At 39.7% G+C, this 12,343-nt stretch overlaps 22 non-coding genes across 22 annotated transcripts; 14 read left to right on the top strand and 8 right to left on the bottom strand.

The window, feature by feature from the left end:
* Window positions 1–3,737: 3,737 nt before the first annotated feature.
* Window positions 3,738–3,810, bottom strand: Trnav-aac (transfer RNA valine (anticodon AAC)). The gene has a single exon. It is a non-coding gene; the product is annotated as a tRNA-Val (tRNA).
* A 371-nt stretch (window positions 3,811–4,181) lies between these two features.
* Trnas-gcu (transfer RNA serine (anticodon GCU)) lies at window positions 4,182–4,263 on the top strand. Its single transcript has one exon. It is a non-coding gene; the product is annotated as a tRNA-Ser (tRNA).
* Window positions 4,264–4,275: 12 nt separating this feature from the next.
* Window positions 4,276–4,347, top strand: Trnaq-uug (transfer RNA glutamine (anticodon UUG)). Its single transcript has one exon. It is a non-coding gene; the product is annotated as a tRNA-Gln (tRNA).
* A 580-nt stretch (window positions 4,348–4,927) lies between these two features.
* Trnav-aac (transfer RNA valine (anticodon AAC)) lies at window positions 4,928–5,000 on the bottom strand. The gene has a single exon. It is a non-coding gene; the product is annotated as a tRNA-Val (tRNA).
* Window positions 5,001–5,369: 369 nt separating this feature from the next.
* On the top strand, window positions 5,370–5,451 carry Trnas-gcu (transfer RNA serine (anticodon GCU)). The gene has a single exon. It is a non-coding gene; the product is annotated as a tRNA-Ser (tRNA).
* Window positions 5,452–5,463: 12 nt separating this feature from the next.
* On the top strand, window positions 5,464–5,535 carry Trnaq-uug (transfer RNA glutamine (anticodon UUG)). The gene has a single exon. It is a non-coding gene; the product is annotated as a tRNA-Gln (tRNA).
* A 582-nt stretch (window positions 5,536–6,117) lies between these two features.
* Window positions 6,118–6,190, bottom strand: Trnav-aac (transfer RNA valine (anticodon AAC)). Its single transcript has one exon. It is a non-coding gene; the product is annotated as a tRNA-Val (tRNA).
* A 371-nt stretch (window positions 6,191–6,561) lies between these two features.
* Trnas-gcu (transfer RNA serine (anticodon GCU)) lies at window positions 6,562–6,643 on the top strand. The gene has a single exon. It is a non-coding gene; the product is annotated as a tRNA-Ser (tRNA).
* A 12-nt stretch (window positions 6,644–6,655) lies between these two features.
* On the top strand, window positions 6,656–6,727 carry Trnaq-uug (transfer RNA glutamine (anticodon UUG)). Its single transcript has one exon. It is a non-coding gene; the product is annotated as a tRNA-Gln (tRNA).
* A 578-nt stretch (window positions 6,728–7,305) lies between these two features.
* On the bottom strand, window positions 7,306–7,378 carry Trnav-aac (transfer RNA valine (anticodon AAC)). The gene has a single exon. It is a non-coding gene; the product is annotated as a tRNA-Val (tRNA).
* Window positions 7,379–7,748: 370 nt separating this feature from the next.
* On the top strand, window positions 7,749–7,830 carry Trnas-gcu (transfer RNA serine (anticodon GCU)). The gene has a single exon. It is a non-coding gene; the product is annotated as a tRNA-Ser (tRNA).
* Window positions 7,831–7,842: 12 nt separating this feature from the next.
* On the top strand, window positions 7,843–7,914 carry Trnaq-uug (transfer RNA glutamine (anticodon UUG)). Its single transcript has one exon. It is a non-coding gene; the product is annotated as a tRNA-Gln (tRNA).
* A 581-nt stretch (window positions 7,915–8,495) lies between these two features.
* Trnav-aac (transfer RNA valine (anticodon AAC)) lies at window positions 8,496–8,568 on the bottom strand. Its single transcript has one exon. It is a non-coding gene; the product is annotated as a tRNA-Val (tRNA).
* A 371-nt stretch (window positions 8,569–8,939) lies between these two features.
* Window positions 8,940–9,021, top strand: Trnas-gcu (transfer RNA serine (anticodon GCU)). The gene has a single exon. It is a non-coding gene; the product is annotated as a tRNA-Ser (tRNA).
* A 12-nt stretch (window positions 9,022–9,033) lies between these two features.
* Window positions 9,034–9,105, top strand: Trnaq-uug (transfer RNA glutamine (anticodon UUG)). Its single transcript has one exon. It is a non-coding gene; the product is annotated as a tRNA-Gln (tRNA).
* Window positions 9,106–9,686: 581 nt separating this feature from the next.
* On the bottom strand, window positions 9,687–9,759 carry Trnav-aac (transfer RNA valine (anticodon AAC)). The gene has a single exon. It is a non-coding gene; the product is annotated as a tRNA-Val (tRNA).
* Window positions 9,760–10,127: 368 nt separating this feature from the next.
* Trnas-gcu (transfer RNA serine (anticodon GCU)) lies at window positions 10,128–10,209 on the top strand. The gene has a single exon. It is a non-coding gene; the product is annotated as a tRNA-Ser (tRNA).
* A 12-nt stretch (window positions 10,210–10,221) lies between these two features.
* Window positions 10,222–10,293, top strand: Trnaq-uug (transfer RNA glutamine (anticodon UUG)). The gene has a single exon. It is a non-coding gene; the product is annotated as a tRNA-Gln (tRNA).
* A 579-nt stretch (window positions 10,294–10,872) lies between these two features.
* On the bottom strand, window positions 10,873–10,944 carry Trnav-aac (transfer RNA valine (anticodon AAC)). Its single transcript has one exon. It is a non-coding gene; the product is annotated as a tRNA-Val (tRNA).
* A 371-nt stretch (window positions 10,945–11,315) lies between these two features.
* Trnas-gcu (transfer RNA serine (anticodon GCU)) lies at window positions 11,316–11,397 on the top strand. Its single transcript has one exon. It is a non-coding gene; the product is annotated as a tRNA-Ser (tRNA).
* Window positions 11,398–11,409: 12 nt separating this feature from the next.
* On the top strand, window positions 11,410–11,481 carry Trnaq-uug (transfer RNA glutamine (anticodon UUG)). Its single transcript has one exon. It is a non-coding gene; the product is annotated as a tRNA-Gln (tRNA).
* A 592-nt stretch (window positions 11,482–12,073) lies between these two features.
* Trnav-aac (transfer RNA valine (anticodon AAC)) lies at window positions 12,074–12,146 on the bottom strand. Its single transcript has one exon. It is a non-coding gene; the product is annotated as a tRNA-Val (tRNA).
* Between the last annotated feature and the right edge of the window lie 197 nt (window positions 12,147–12,343).

Here is a 12,343-nt window from a genome sequence, read left to right as displayed (position 1 = left end):
AGGTCTATTGTTTTTTATAGTTTCTGCGCGAAAAACAATCCAACAATTGGATTTCTAAGTGAGGAATGTGTAAGGTACAAAAATCTGAGATTTTAAATGGTTATTTCTTAAAAATATCTGGTGGACGTCTGGTGGACGTGTCGTGGAAGGAATCTTTTGAGCTATTTTTTTTTTCATCTTTTAAAAATAAAAAAATAAAAAGAGAGAAATGAAATGTCTGGTGAACACAAAATGGCTCCAAAAAGTAAAGCAATCAATCCATTTTAATAACAAAAACCTACTTTTCTCTTCAGATCACTTACAAATAATATCATTATAAATTTGCACAAAAAGCATGGTAAAATGGTCGCCATTTTAATTTCCAAAAACCCGGTTTCAGACCGGACATGAAGGACCGGACGAGGTATAGTACGGAAAATAAACACAAAAGGAAAAGGCAAAAGAGTCGCAAAGATACGGATAACAACGATAAAGATATGATGCGGGCTTACCAAGAATATCAGCATAGGTATATTCAATGATCAAACTATACAACTCCTTAAACAAATACATCCAGTTGCATGTGATACCAACAAACCCGACTTTCTTAGTGCCTCGATGCAACATATTGACCCAATGGTATTCGAGACGATCAACGAAGAGATGGCGTTTTGAAAGTTAGCGCTAGCTATCAACTCAGGACATATTTGGACCGTCAGGGTATGTACGCAATGGTGGAGAAAACCCCTGACCTTTCTAAAGTATACGGACATTGAGGTAAAGATCTCCGAAAACCATTACATTTGTCACAAAAGACTCTAAAGCAAAAAAGTGGCTTAAAACTTCCACCAAGTTCATGTTTTGCAGTTGCAGGTTGTGTTGTATCTTTGAAAATTGACAAGAGCAGCAACAGGCTAGGAAGTATAAAATATCTGTTCTTGAGGTCCCATTCTCTCTGTTCTGTATCCTGGGCTCTTTTGGATTATATCATCTGTTCTAGGAAAAAATTGGACTCCTGAAAAATGTATATCTGTTCCATAGAAATATTATGCTCCTGGAAAAATATAACAGCTATTCTCTAAAGTTATTTAGAGAATAGAGAAAATTTAGAGAAAGTTAGAAAATGAGACCTTTTACGAAAATTAAAAAGCTTCCTGGAGAAAAAAAATCTGGCATCTGGTTGTGTTTTTCACAATTTAGCTCCTGTAGGTAGTTTCTGAGTAGATCGTCCGCTGGAAAATTTTGGAAAATTTTGTGTGTTTTTCCTTGAAATGTGATCCTGGATTTTAAGAACAGATGTCACTAAGGCGACCTGGGTGTTTTGAGGAAAGTCTCTCCTAGATTTATCCATAAAATTTACACTCCTGGAAAAAAGAACAGATATTTCAAAAAAATCTGCCAGCAGTTGCTCTTGAATTGACAGCTTGACACCTTGCTGCCCCTACCAGGACCTTTCTATTAAGTTTCCGTCCACTCGCGTGACTTTCTTGTACAGTTACCCCTGAGGTTATCGCGGGTGGTGTTGACCAATTTCTCAAACCTCTGTATTCCTTGTAACTTCGGAACGGAAGGAGCACTTATATGATACGGCTAGTTTTGTGATTTGTAACACCTAATAAAACCTTATTATCAGTAACAAAACTGTTAAAAGAGATTTGACCCATGGTGATTTTGGGAAATCTCAATTTCGTGTTTTTTACCGCGTTTAATACTTTTTTTTCTATATAATTTGAGAAACTACATTATATATACACTTACGAACATATACTACTTACAAAACTAACACAGAAAAATAGATAGCTCCTCCCCCCGCAAGGCACTAAGTGATATCGCCAGGGGTACTAAGCTATAAATTAAAAATAAAACTTGAAGAAAAAGCCATCTCTAAAAGGGAAAACATTTATTAGAGCTATTTAAGGAGATAATCAAACTAAAATAAGGCACCACTAAACCTTTCAGAGTCAAGAATAAATTCAATGACAAGATTAATTATTGAGTTATTTATGTTAAAATGTAATGCTGGATCACCGTACATCAAAAGGTTGAAGAGGTTGGGTTGTCTTGCCTGAGAGTAAATAGAGCAATGCAAAAGAAGGTGTTGAGAGTTTTCGATGGAACTTCTACTCTAAGTAGATTGAGAAGGACCCCACCCTGTTTGTCATGAGCTCCAAAAACAGGAGAAATTTTGGGTCTTAGAAACTTGAAGATTGCTTTCTTGAAGGTAGATACTGGAAACATATCTCTTATACGAACCAGCCAGAATATTTCCACTGTGATATGCAGTAAGGATAAAAAGAATTTCGGAAACGCTCAGTTGGAATATTAAGTTAAATTTAATAAATGAACAACTAAACTTTAAGTTGATCTTTCCTAAGTCTGTGTGATTTCCGACGATCGAAGAAAGGTGGAAATGGAGCTTCTCCGCGTTTTTCGTACGAAAATCTACCATCTTGCGCAGATTGGAACAAACTGCGCATGCACAATATGCTTTAAAGAAGCTGCTTGTCAGTTTGTCAATTATCGATCTTGCATACGCCTTGAATGAACTAAGTTAAGTTTCACATTTAAGTTTACTGTTACAACATTAATGCTATTTCTTTTTCTTACACGCTCCCGAACCTGGAAAACCCCCTGGAAAACCCGCTTATCAATGCTGGGCAACCATGAACCAACGATCAAGGTGTTCTACTGGAGCGATAACGGGACACAACTATCATTGAGACATACATTCGAATTACACAGTTGCAAAATACGTTACATTACAAAAATTCGACACTCTAACGTGAACATTTGAAACGATGAAAGAACTTTATACCAGAAACCAAACTATAAAATGATTTGAATTTTTTACGTTATCTTTCACATTATAAAATGGGAGGACCTTTAACCTCCGAAGGTCGGCGTGACGGATGCCTTGGTCAGAGATAATGTTTCCTCCAAAATAAACAGCCACTGGGGGTTTTACACTACATGATTCGTCACAGTGTAATTTAATTATTCTCAAGTTCTACGTAATTATACACATATTTTCATTTGATGAATTCGAACATGTAAAACTATTTCAACAATACAAGTATATTACTTTAGAGGATATTAACAATAACCATGCATTCTAAAAAAGTATTATTAGCTAGTGTGATGTCAAAATTTACACAAATGACCACTGTGATACTTACTGTAACCAATTTTATTTTTATAATGTAACATATATGTATTTCGATACTAAAGGCGTGTTCACTGCAAGATCTATCCAATAAACTATGCCTTATGTGTCTATTATTGTTTGAGATTTGAGAAGAGAAAATAGCTGAGAACTACTTTAAAAAGCATAACGGAACAATGTTCAATTTTCGGGTGAATGAAATCTTAACCACAAGAAAATAGTTAGCAGGTAAATATAAGGAAGCGTATATAGACGCTTGTCGTCTACGCTTGTTGTCTTCTACTATCTACTCATGATGCACCAATGAAGATAATTAATGTAGCGACATAAAAATAGCTTGTGCGTCTTACGGAACATTACAATGGCGCCAAAATAACTCAAAATGGTCAGATGGTAAATTTTTAATTTTGTATTCCCGACCCCGTCTCGAACCTGTGTCTATATATTTATCAAAATTATTACTTACTACTTTGTCAACCTCCAAAAATAAACTGGTATCACGTTGTTGAATCTTTTCCTTTTTCATTTCAAAACGTCGCGAAAAGATTCCAAGACGATTGTCTTTTTGTAGCAGCAATTGCATAAGCCATCTAAATGATTCCGCCCGGGCTCGAACCGGGGACCTTGTGCGTGTTAGGCACACGTGATAACCACTACACTACGGAATCTTAGTACCTTAAGGGAGCTGGGGGGAAGTAACCAACAAGGTGATATTTACACCCTTTCTTCCAGAGGATATAAAGCTTGATATAAAACTTTTCAATATCTTTCAATGTCTTGCACTCAAAAAGATTGCCATTGAGGCTAAAAGAAATCACTTTAATGAGTTCCTTGGTCGTCCAAGAATCAGTTACTGATTGCATGTGAAGAGCCTTCTTTTTAAGATGTATCCACCAAATTGTTTTTTAAGCATTCGAAAGAACTTCCCGGTAGTAAAAACTTTCCACTTTGATTATGATAAAGCCTCCAGTGTAAAGTTTCTGTGCATCTTTTCTGCTGGTATGGAACTTTCTCATCCAAGCGATCCTCCTTATACGGCGACGAGGTGGCCGAGTGGTTAAGGCGATGGACTGCTAATCCATTGGGCTCTGCCCGCGTGGGTTCGAATCCCATCTTCGTCGCTCCCCCACATTGGTTCTATGGTGTAATGGTTAGCACTCTGGACTTTGAATCCAGCGATCCGAGTTCAAATCTCGGTAGAACCTGACGTCTTGAACTAGAGTAGTAGCCACCAAAGTACGGATCCTACATCCCATATAACGAATTACCCTACACTAAAAAGTCAAAATGTAAGGCCAATCATTGTAGAAAATAAAAGTCTAGCCGCATCTGAATAGTGTCAAGCACTCTGTCCACAATCGTCGGTTGCCGCTTTTATTGCAACTTGTTTCGGCATCCCTGGCCTATCGAAACCCTAAAGACACCAATTTCAAATCATAAAGAAAACCTCAAAAAATTCCGGCTCGCTTCGCTCGCCTTTTAACACACCTGACACATTCCATACCCACTTTATTACAACTTACATCTTCAACCGAGACGCTTTACTTTACAATGGCGCCAAAATAACTCAAAATGGTCAGATGGTAAATTTTTAATTTTGTATTCCCGACCCCGTCTCGAACCTGTGTCTATATATTTATCAAAATTATTACTTACTACTTTGTCAACCTCCAAAAATAAACTGGTATCACGTTGTTGAATCTTTTCCTTTTTCATTTCAAAACGTCGCGAAAAGATTCCAAGACGATTGTCTTTTTGTAGCAGCAATTGCATAAGCCATCTAAATGATTCCGCCCGGGCTCGAACCGGGGACCTTGTGCGTGTTAGGCACACGTGATAACCACTACACTACGGAATCTTAGTACCTTAAGGGAGCTGGGGGAAGTAACCAACAAGGTGATATTTACACCCTTTCTTCCAGAGGATATAAAGCTTGATATAAAACTTTTCAATATCTTTCAATGTCTTGCACTCAAAAAGATTGCCATTGAGGCTAAAAGAAATCACTTAATGAGTTCCTTGGTCGTCCAAGAATCAGTTACTGATTGCATGTGAAGAGCCTTCTTTTTAAGATGTATCCACCAAATTGTTTTTTAAGCATTCGAAAGAACTTCCCGGTAGTAAAAACTTTCCACTTTGATTATGATAAAGCCTCCAGTGTAAAGTTTCTGTGCATCTTTTCTGCTGGTATGGAACTTTCTCATCCAAGCGATCCTCCTTATACGGCGACGAGGTGGCCGAGTGGTTAAGGCGATGGACTGCTAATCCATTGGGCTCTGCCCGCGTGGGTTCGAATCCCATCTTCGTCGCTCCCCCACATTGGTTCTATGGTGTAATGGTTAGCACTCTGGACTTTGAATCCAGCGATCCGAGTTCAAATCTCGGTAGAACCTGACGTCTTGAACTAGAGTAGTAGCCACCAAAGTACGGATCCTACATCCCATATAACGAATTACCCTACACTAAAAAGTCAAAATGTAAGGCCAATCATTGTAGAAAATAAAAGTCTAGCCGCATCTGAATAGTGTCAAGCACTCTGTCCACAATCGTCGGTTGCCGCTTTTATTGCAACTTGTTTCGGCATCCCTGGCCTATCGAAACCCTAAAGACACCAATTTCAAATCATAAAGAAAACCTCAAAAAATTCCGGCTCGCTTCGCTCGCCTTTTAACACACCTGACACATTCCATACCCACTTTATTTACAACTTACATCTTCAACCGAGACGCTTTACTTTACAATGGCGCCAAAATAACTCAAAATGGTCAGATGGTAAATTTTTAATTTTGTATTCCCGACCCCGTCTCGAACCTGTGTCTATATATTTATCAAAATTATTACTTACTACTTTGTCAACCTCCAAAAATAAACTGGTATCACGTTGTTGAATCTTTTCCTTTTTCATTTCAAAACGTCGCCACATCGAAACTCAGACGATTGTCTTTTTGTAGCAGCAATTGCATAAGCCATCTAAATGATTCCGCCCGGGCTCGAACCGGGGACCTTGTGCGTGTTAGGCACACGTGATAACCACTACACTACGGAATCTTAGTACCTTAAGGGAGCTGGGGGGAAGTAACCAACAAGGTGATATTTACACCCTTTCTTCCAGAGGATATAAAGCTTGATATAAAACTTTTCAATATCTTTCAATGTCTTGCACTCAAAAAGATTGCCATTGAGGCTAAAAGAAATCACTTTAATGAGTTCCTTGGTCGTCCAAGAATCAGTTACTGATTGCATGTGAAGAGCCTTCTTTTTAAGATGTATCCACCAAATTGTTTTTTAAGCATTCGAAAGAACTTCCCGGTAGTAAAAACTTTCCACTTTGATTATGATAAAGCCTCCAGTGTAAAGTTTCTGTGCATCTTTTCTGCTGGTATGGAACTTTCTCATCCAAGCGATCCTCCTTATACGGCGACGAGGTGGCCGAGTGGTTAAGGCGATGGACTGCTAATCCATTGGGCTCTGCCCGCGTGGGTTCGAATCCCATCTTCGTCGCTCCCCCACATTGGTTCTATGGTGTAATGGTTAGCACTCTGGACTTTGAATCCAGCGATCCGAGTTCAAATCTCGGTAGAACCTGACGTCTTGAACTAGAGTAGTAGCCACCAAAGTACGGATCCTACATCCCATATAACGAATTACCCTACACTAAAAAGTCAAAATGTAAGGCCAATCATTGTAGAAAATAAAAGTCTAGCCGCATCTGAATAGTGTCAAGCACTCTGTCCACAATCGTCGGTTGCCGCTTTTATTGCAACTTGTTTCGGCATCCCTGGCCTATCGAAACCCTAAAGACACCAATTTCAAATCATAAAGAAAACCTCAAAAAATTCCGGCTCGCTTCGCTCGCCTTTTAACACACCTGACACATTCCATACCCACTTTATTTACAACTTACATCTTCAACCGAGACGCTTTACTTTACAATGGCGCCAAAATAACTCAAAATGGTCAGATGGTAAATTTTTAATTTTGTATTCCCGACCCCGTCTCGAACCTGTGTCTATATATTTATCAAAATTATTACTTACTACTTTGTCAACCTCCAAAAATAAACTGGTATCACGTTGTTGAATCTTTTCCTTTTCATTTCAAAACGTCGCGAAAAGATTCCAAGACGATTCTTTTTGTAGCAGCAATTGCATAAGCCATCTAAATGATTCCGCCCGGGCTCGAACCGGGGACCTTGTGCGTGTTAGGCACACGTGATAACCACTACACTACGGAATCTTAGTACCTTAAGGGAGCTGGGGGGAAGTAACCAACAAGGTGATATTTACACCCTTTCTTCCAGAGGATATAAGCTTGATATAAAACTTTTCAATATCTTTCAATGTCTTGCACTCAAAAAGATTGCCATTGAGGCTAAAAGAAATCACTTTAATGAGTTCCTTGGTCGTCCAAGAATCAGTTACTGATTGCATGTGAAGAGCCTTCTTTTTAAGATGTATCCACCAAATTGTTTTTTAAGCATTCGAAAGAACTTCCCGGTAGTAAAAACTTTCCACTTTGATTATGATAAAGCCTCCAGTGTAAAGTTTCTGTGCATCTTTTCTGCTGGTATGGAACTTTCTCATCCAAGCGATCCTCCTTATACGGCGACGAGGTGGCCGAGTGGTTAAGGCGATGGACTGCTAATCCATTGGGCTCTGCCCGCGTGGGTTCGAATCCCATCTTCGTCGCTCCCCCACATTGGTTCTATGGTGTAATGGTTAGCACTCTGGACTTTGAATCCAGCGATCCGAGTTCAAATCTCGGTAGAACCTGACGTCTTGAACTAGAGTAGTAGCCACCAAAGTACGGATCCTACATCCCATATAACGAATTACCCTACACTAAAAAGTCAAAATGTAAGGCCAATCATTGTAGAAAATAAAAGTCTAGCCGCATCTGAATAGTGTCAAGCACTCTGTCCACAATCGTCGGTTGCCGCTTTTATTGCAACTTGTTTCGGCATCCCTGGCCTATCGAAACCCTAAAGACACCAATTTCAAATCATAAAGAAAACCTCAAAAAATTCCGGCTCGCTTCGCTCGCCTTTTAACACACCTGACACATTCCATACCCACTTTATTTACAACTTACATCTTCAACCGAGACGCTTTACTTTACAATGGCGCCAAAATAACTCAAAATGGTCAGATGGTAAATTTTTAATTTTGTATTCCCGACCCCGTCTCGAACCTGTGTCTATATATTTATCAAAATTATTACTTACTACTTTGTCAACCTCCAAAAATAAACTGGTATCACGTTGTTGAATCTTTTCCTTTTTCATTTCAAAACGTCGCGAAAAGATTCCAAGACGATTGTCTTTTTGTAGCAGCAATTGCATAAGCCATCTAAATGATTCCGCCCGGGCTCGAACCGGGGACCTTGTGCGTGTTAGGCACACGTGATAACCACTACACTACGGAATCTTAGTACCTTAAGGGAGCTGGTGGGAAGTAACCAACAAGGTGATATTTACACCCTTTCTTCCAGAGGATATAAAGCTTGATATAAAACTTTTCAATATCTTTCAATGTCTTGCACTCAAAAAGATTGCCATTGAGGCTAAAAGAAATCACTTTAATGAGTTCCTTGGTCGTCCAAGAATCAGTTACTGATTGCATGTGAAGAGCCTTCTTTTTAAGATGTATCCACCAAATTGTTTTTTAAGCATTCGAAAGAACTTCCCGGTAGTAAAAACTTTCCACTTTGATTATGATAAAGCCTCCAGTGTAAAGTTTCTGTGCATCTTTTCTGCTGGTATGGAACTTTCTCATCCAAGCGATCCTCCTTATACGGCGACGAGGTGGCCGAGTGGTTAAGGCGATGGACTGCTAATCCATTGGGCTCTGCCCGCGTGGGTTCGAATCCCATCTTCGTCGCTCCCCCACATTGGTTCTATGGTGTAATGGTTAGCACTCTGGACTTTGAATCCAGCGATCCGAGTTCAAATCTCGGTAGAACCTGACGTCTTGAACTAGAGTAGTAGCCACCAAAGTACGGATCCTACATCCCATATAACGAATTACCCTACACTAAAAAGTCAAAATGTAAGGCCAATCATTGTAGAAAATAAAAGTCTAGCCGCATCTGAATAGTGTCAAGCACTCTGTCCACAATCGTCGGTTGCCGCTTTTATTGCAACTTGTTTCGGCATCCCTGGCCTATCGAAACCCTAAAGACACCAATTTCAAATCATAAAGAAAACCTCAAAAAATTCCGGCTCGCTTCGCTCGCCTTTTAACACACCTGACACATTCCATACCCACTTTATTTACAACTTACATCTTCAACCGAGACGCTTTACTTTACAATGGCGCCAAAATAACTCAAAATGGTCAGATGGTAAATTTTTAATTTTGTATTCCCGACCCCGTCTCGAACCTGTGTCTATATATTTATCAAAATTATTACTTACTACTTTGTCAACCTCCAAAAATAAACTGGTATCACGTTGTTGAATCTTTTCCTTTTTCATTTCAAAACGTCGCGAAAAGATTCCAAGACGATTGTCTTTTTGTAGCAGCAATTGCATAAGCCATCTAAATGATTCCGCCCGGGCTCGAACCGGGGACCTTGTGCGTGTTAGGCACACGTGATAACCACTACACTACGGAATCTTAGTACCTTAAGGGAGCTGGGGGAAGTAACCAACAAGGTGATATTTACACCCTTTCTTCCAGAGGATATAAAGCTTGATATAAACTTTTCAATATCTTTCAATGTCTTGCACTCAAAAAGATTGCCATTGAGGCTAAAAGAAATCACTTTAATGAGTTCCTTGGTCGTCCAAGAATCAGTTACTGATTGCATGTGAAGAGCCTTCTTTTTAAGATGTATCCACCAAATTGTTTTTTAAGCATTCGAAAGAACTCCCGGTAGTAAAAACTTTCCACTTTGATTATGATAAAGCCTCCAGTGTAAAGTTTCTGTGCATCTTTTCTGCTGGTATGGAACTTTCTCATCCAAGCGATCCTCCTTATACGGCGACGAGGTGGCCGAGTGGTTAAGGCGATGGACTGCTAATCCATTGGGCTCTGCCCGCGTGGGTTCGAATCCCATCTTCGTCGCTCCCCCACATTGGTTCTATGGTGTAATGGTTAGCACTCTGGACTTTGAATCCAGCGATCCGAGTTCAAATCTCGGTAGAACCTGACGTCTTGAACTAGAGTAGTAGCCACCAAAGTACGGATCCTACATCCCATATAACGAATTACCCTACACTAAAAAGTCAAATGTAAGGCCAATCATTGTAGAAAATAAAAGTCTAGCCGCATCTGAATAGTGTCAAGCACTCTGTCCACAATCGTCGGTTGCCGCTTTTATTGCAACTTGTTTCGGCATCCCTGGCCTATCGAAACCCTAAAGACACCAATTTCAAATCATAAAGAAAACCTCAAAAAATTCCGGCTCGCTTCGCTCGCCTTTTAACACACCTGACACATTCCATACCCACTTTATTTACAACTTACATCTTCAACCGAGACGCTTTACTTTACAATGGCGCCAAAATAACTCAAAATGGTCAGATGGTAAATTTTAATTTTGTATTCCCGACCCCGTCTCGAACCTGTGTCTATATATTTATCAAAATTATTACTTACTACTTTGTCAACCTCCAAAAATAAACTGGTATCACGTTGTTGAATCTTTTCCTTTTTCATTTCAAAACGTCGCGAAAAGATTCCAAGACGATTGTCTTTTTGTAGCAGCAATTGCATAAGCCATCTAAATGATTCCGCCGGGCTCGAACCGGGGACCTTGTGCGTGTTAGGCACACGTGATAACCACTACACTACGGAATCTTAGTACCTTAAGGGAGCTGGGGGGAAGTAACCAACAAGGTGATATTTACACCCTTTCTTCCAGAGGATATAAAGCTTGATATAAAACTTTTCAATATCTTTCAATGTCTTGCACTCAAAAAGATTGCCATTGAGGCTAAAAGAAATCACTTTAATGAGTTCCTTGGTCGTCCAAGAATCAGTTACTGATTGCATGTGAAGAGCCTTCTTTTTAAGATGTATCCACCAAATTGTTTTTTAAGCATTCGAAAGAACTTCCCGGTAGTAAAAACTTTCCACTTTGATTATGATAAAGCCTCCAGTGTAAAGTTTCTGTGCATCTTTTCTGCTGGTATGGAATTTTCTCATCCAAGCGATCCTCCTTATACGGCGACGAGGTGGCCGAGTGGTTAAGGCGATGGACTGCTAATCCATTGGGCTCTGCCCGCGTGGGTTCGAATCCCATCTTCGTCGCTCCCCCACATTGGTTCTATGGTGTAATGGTTAGCACTCTGGACTTTGAATCCAGCGATCCGAGTTCAAATCTCGGTAGAACCTGACATCTTGAACTAGAGTAGTAGCCACCAAAGTACGGATAGTATCGCGCTCCTACATCCCATATAACGAATTACCCTACACTAAAAAGTCAAAACGTAAGGCCAATCATTGTAGAAAATAAAAGTCTAGCCGCATCTGAGTAGTGTCAAGCACTCTGTCCACAATCGTCGGTTGCCGCTTTTATTGCAACTTGTTTCGGCACCCCTGGCCTATCGAAACCCTAAAGACACCACTTTCAAATCATAAAGAAAACCTCAAAAAATTCCGGCTCGCTTCGCTCGCCTTTTAACACACCTGACACATTCCATACCCACTTTATTTACAACTTACATCTTCAACCGAGACGCTTTACTTTACAATAGCGCCAAAATAACTCAAAATGGTCAGATGGTAAATTTTTAATTTTGTATTCCCGACCCCGTCTCGAACCTGTGTCTATATATTTATCAAAATTATTACTTACTACTTTGTCAACCTCCAAAAATAAACTGGTATCACGTTGTTGAATCTTTTCCTTTTTCATTTCAAAACGTCGCCAAAAAATTCCAAAATGATTGTCTTTTTGTAGCAGCAATTGCATAAGCCATCTAAATGATTCCGCCCGGGCTCGAACCGGGGACCTTGTGCGTGTTAGGCACACGTGATAACCACTACACTACGGAATCTTAGTACCTTAAGGGAGCTGGGGGGAAGTAACCAACAAGGTGATATTTACACCCTTTCTTCCAGAGGATATAAAGCTTGATATAAAACTTTTCAATATCTTTCAATGTCTTGCACTCAAAAAGATTGCCATTGAGGCTAAAAGAAATCACTTTAAATGAGTTCCTTGGTCGTCCAAGAATCAGTTACTGATTGCATG

The sequence above is a fragment of the Clytia hemisphaerica genome, unplaced genomic scaffold (genome assembly GCF_902728285.1).
Source record: "Clytia hemisphaerica strain Z4C2 unplaced genomic scaffold, Clytia hemisphaerica genome assembly, whole genome shotgun sequence".
Taxonomy (NCBI): Eukaryota; Metazoa; Cnidaria; class Hydrozoa; order Leptothecata; family Clytiidae; genus Clytia; species Clytia hemisphaerica.
The sequence above is the reverse complement of the archived record's forward strand: the minus strand, read 5'-3'. Positions and strand labels throughout refer to the sequence as shown.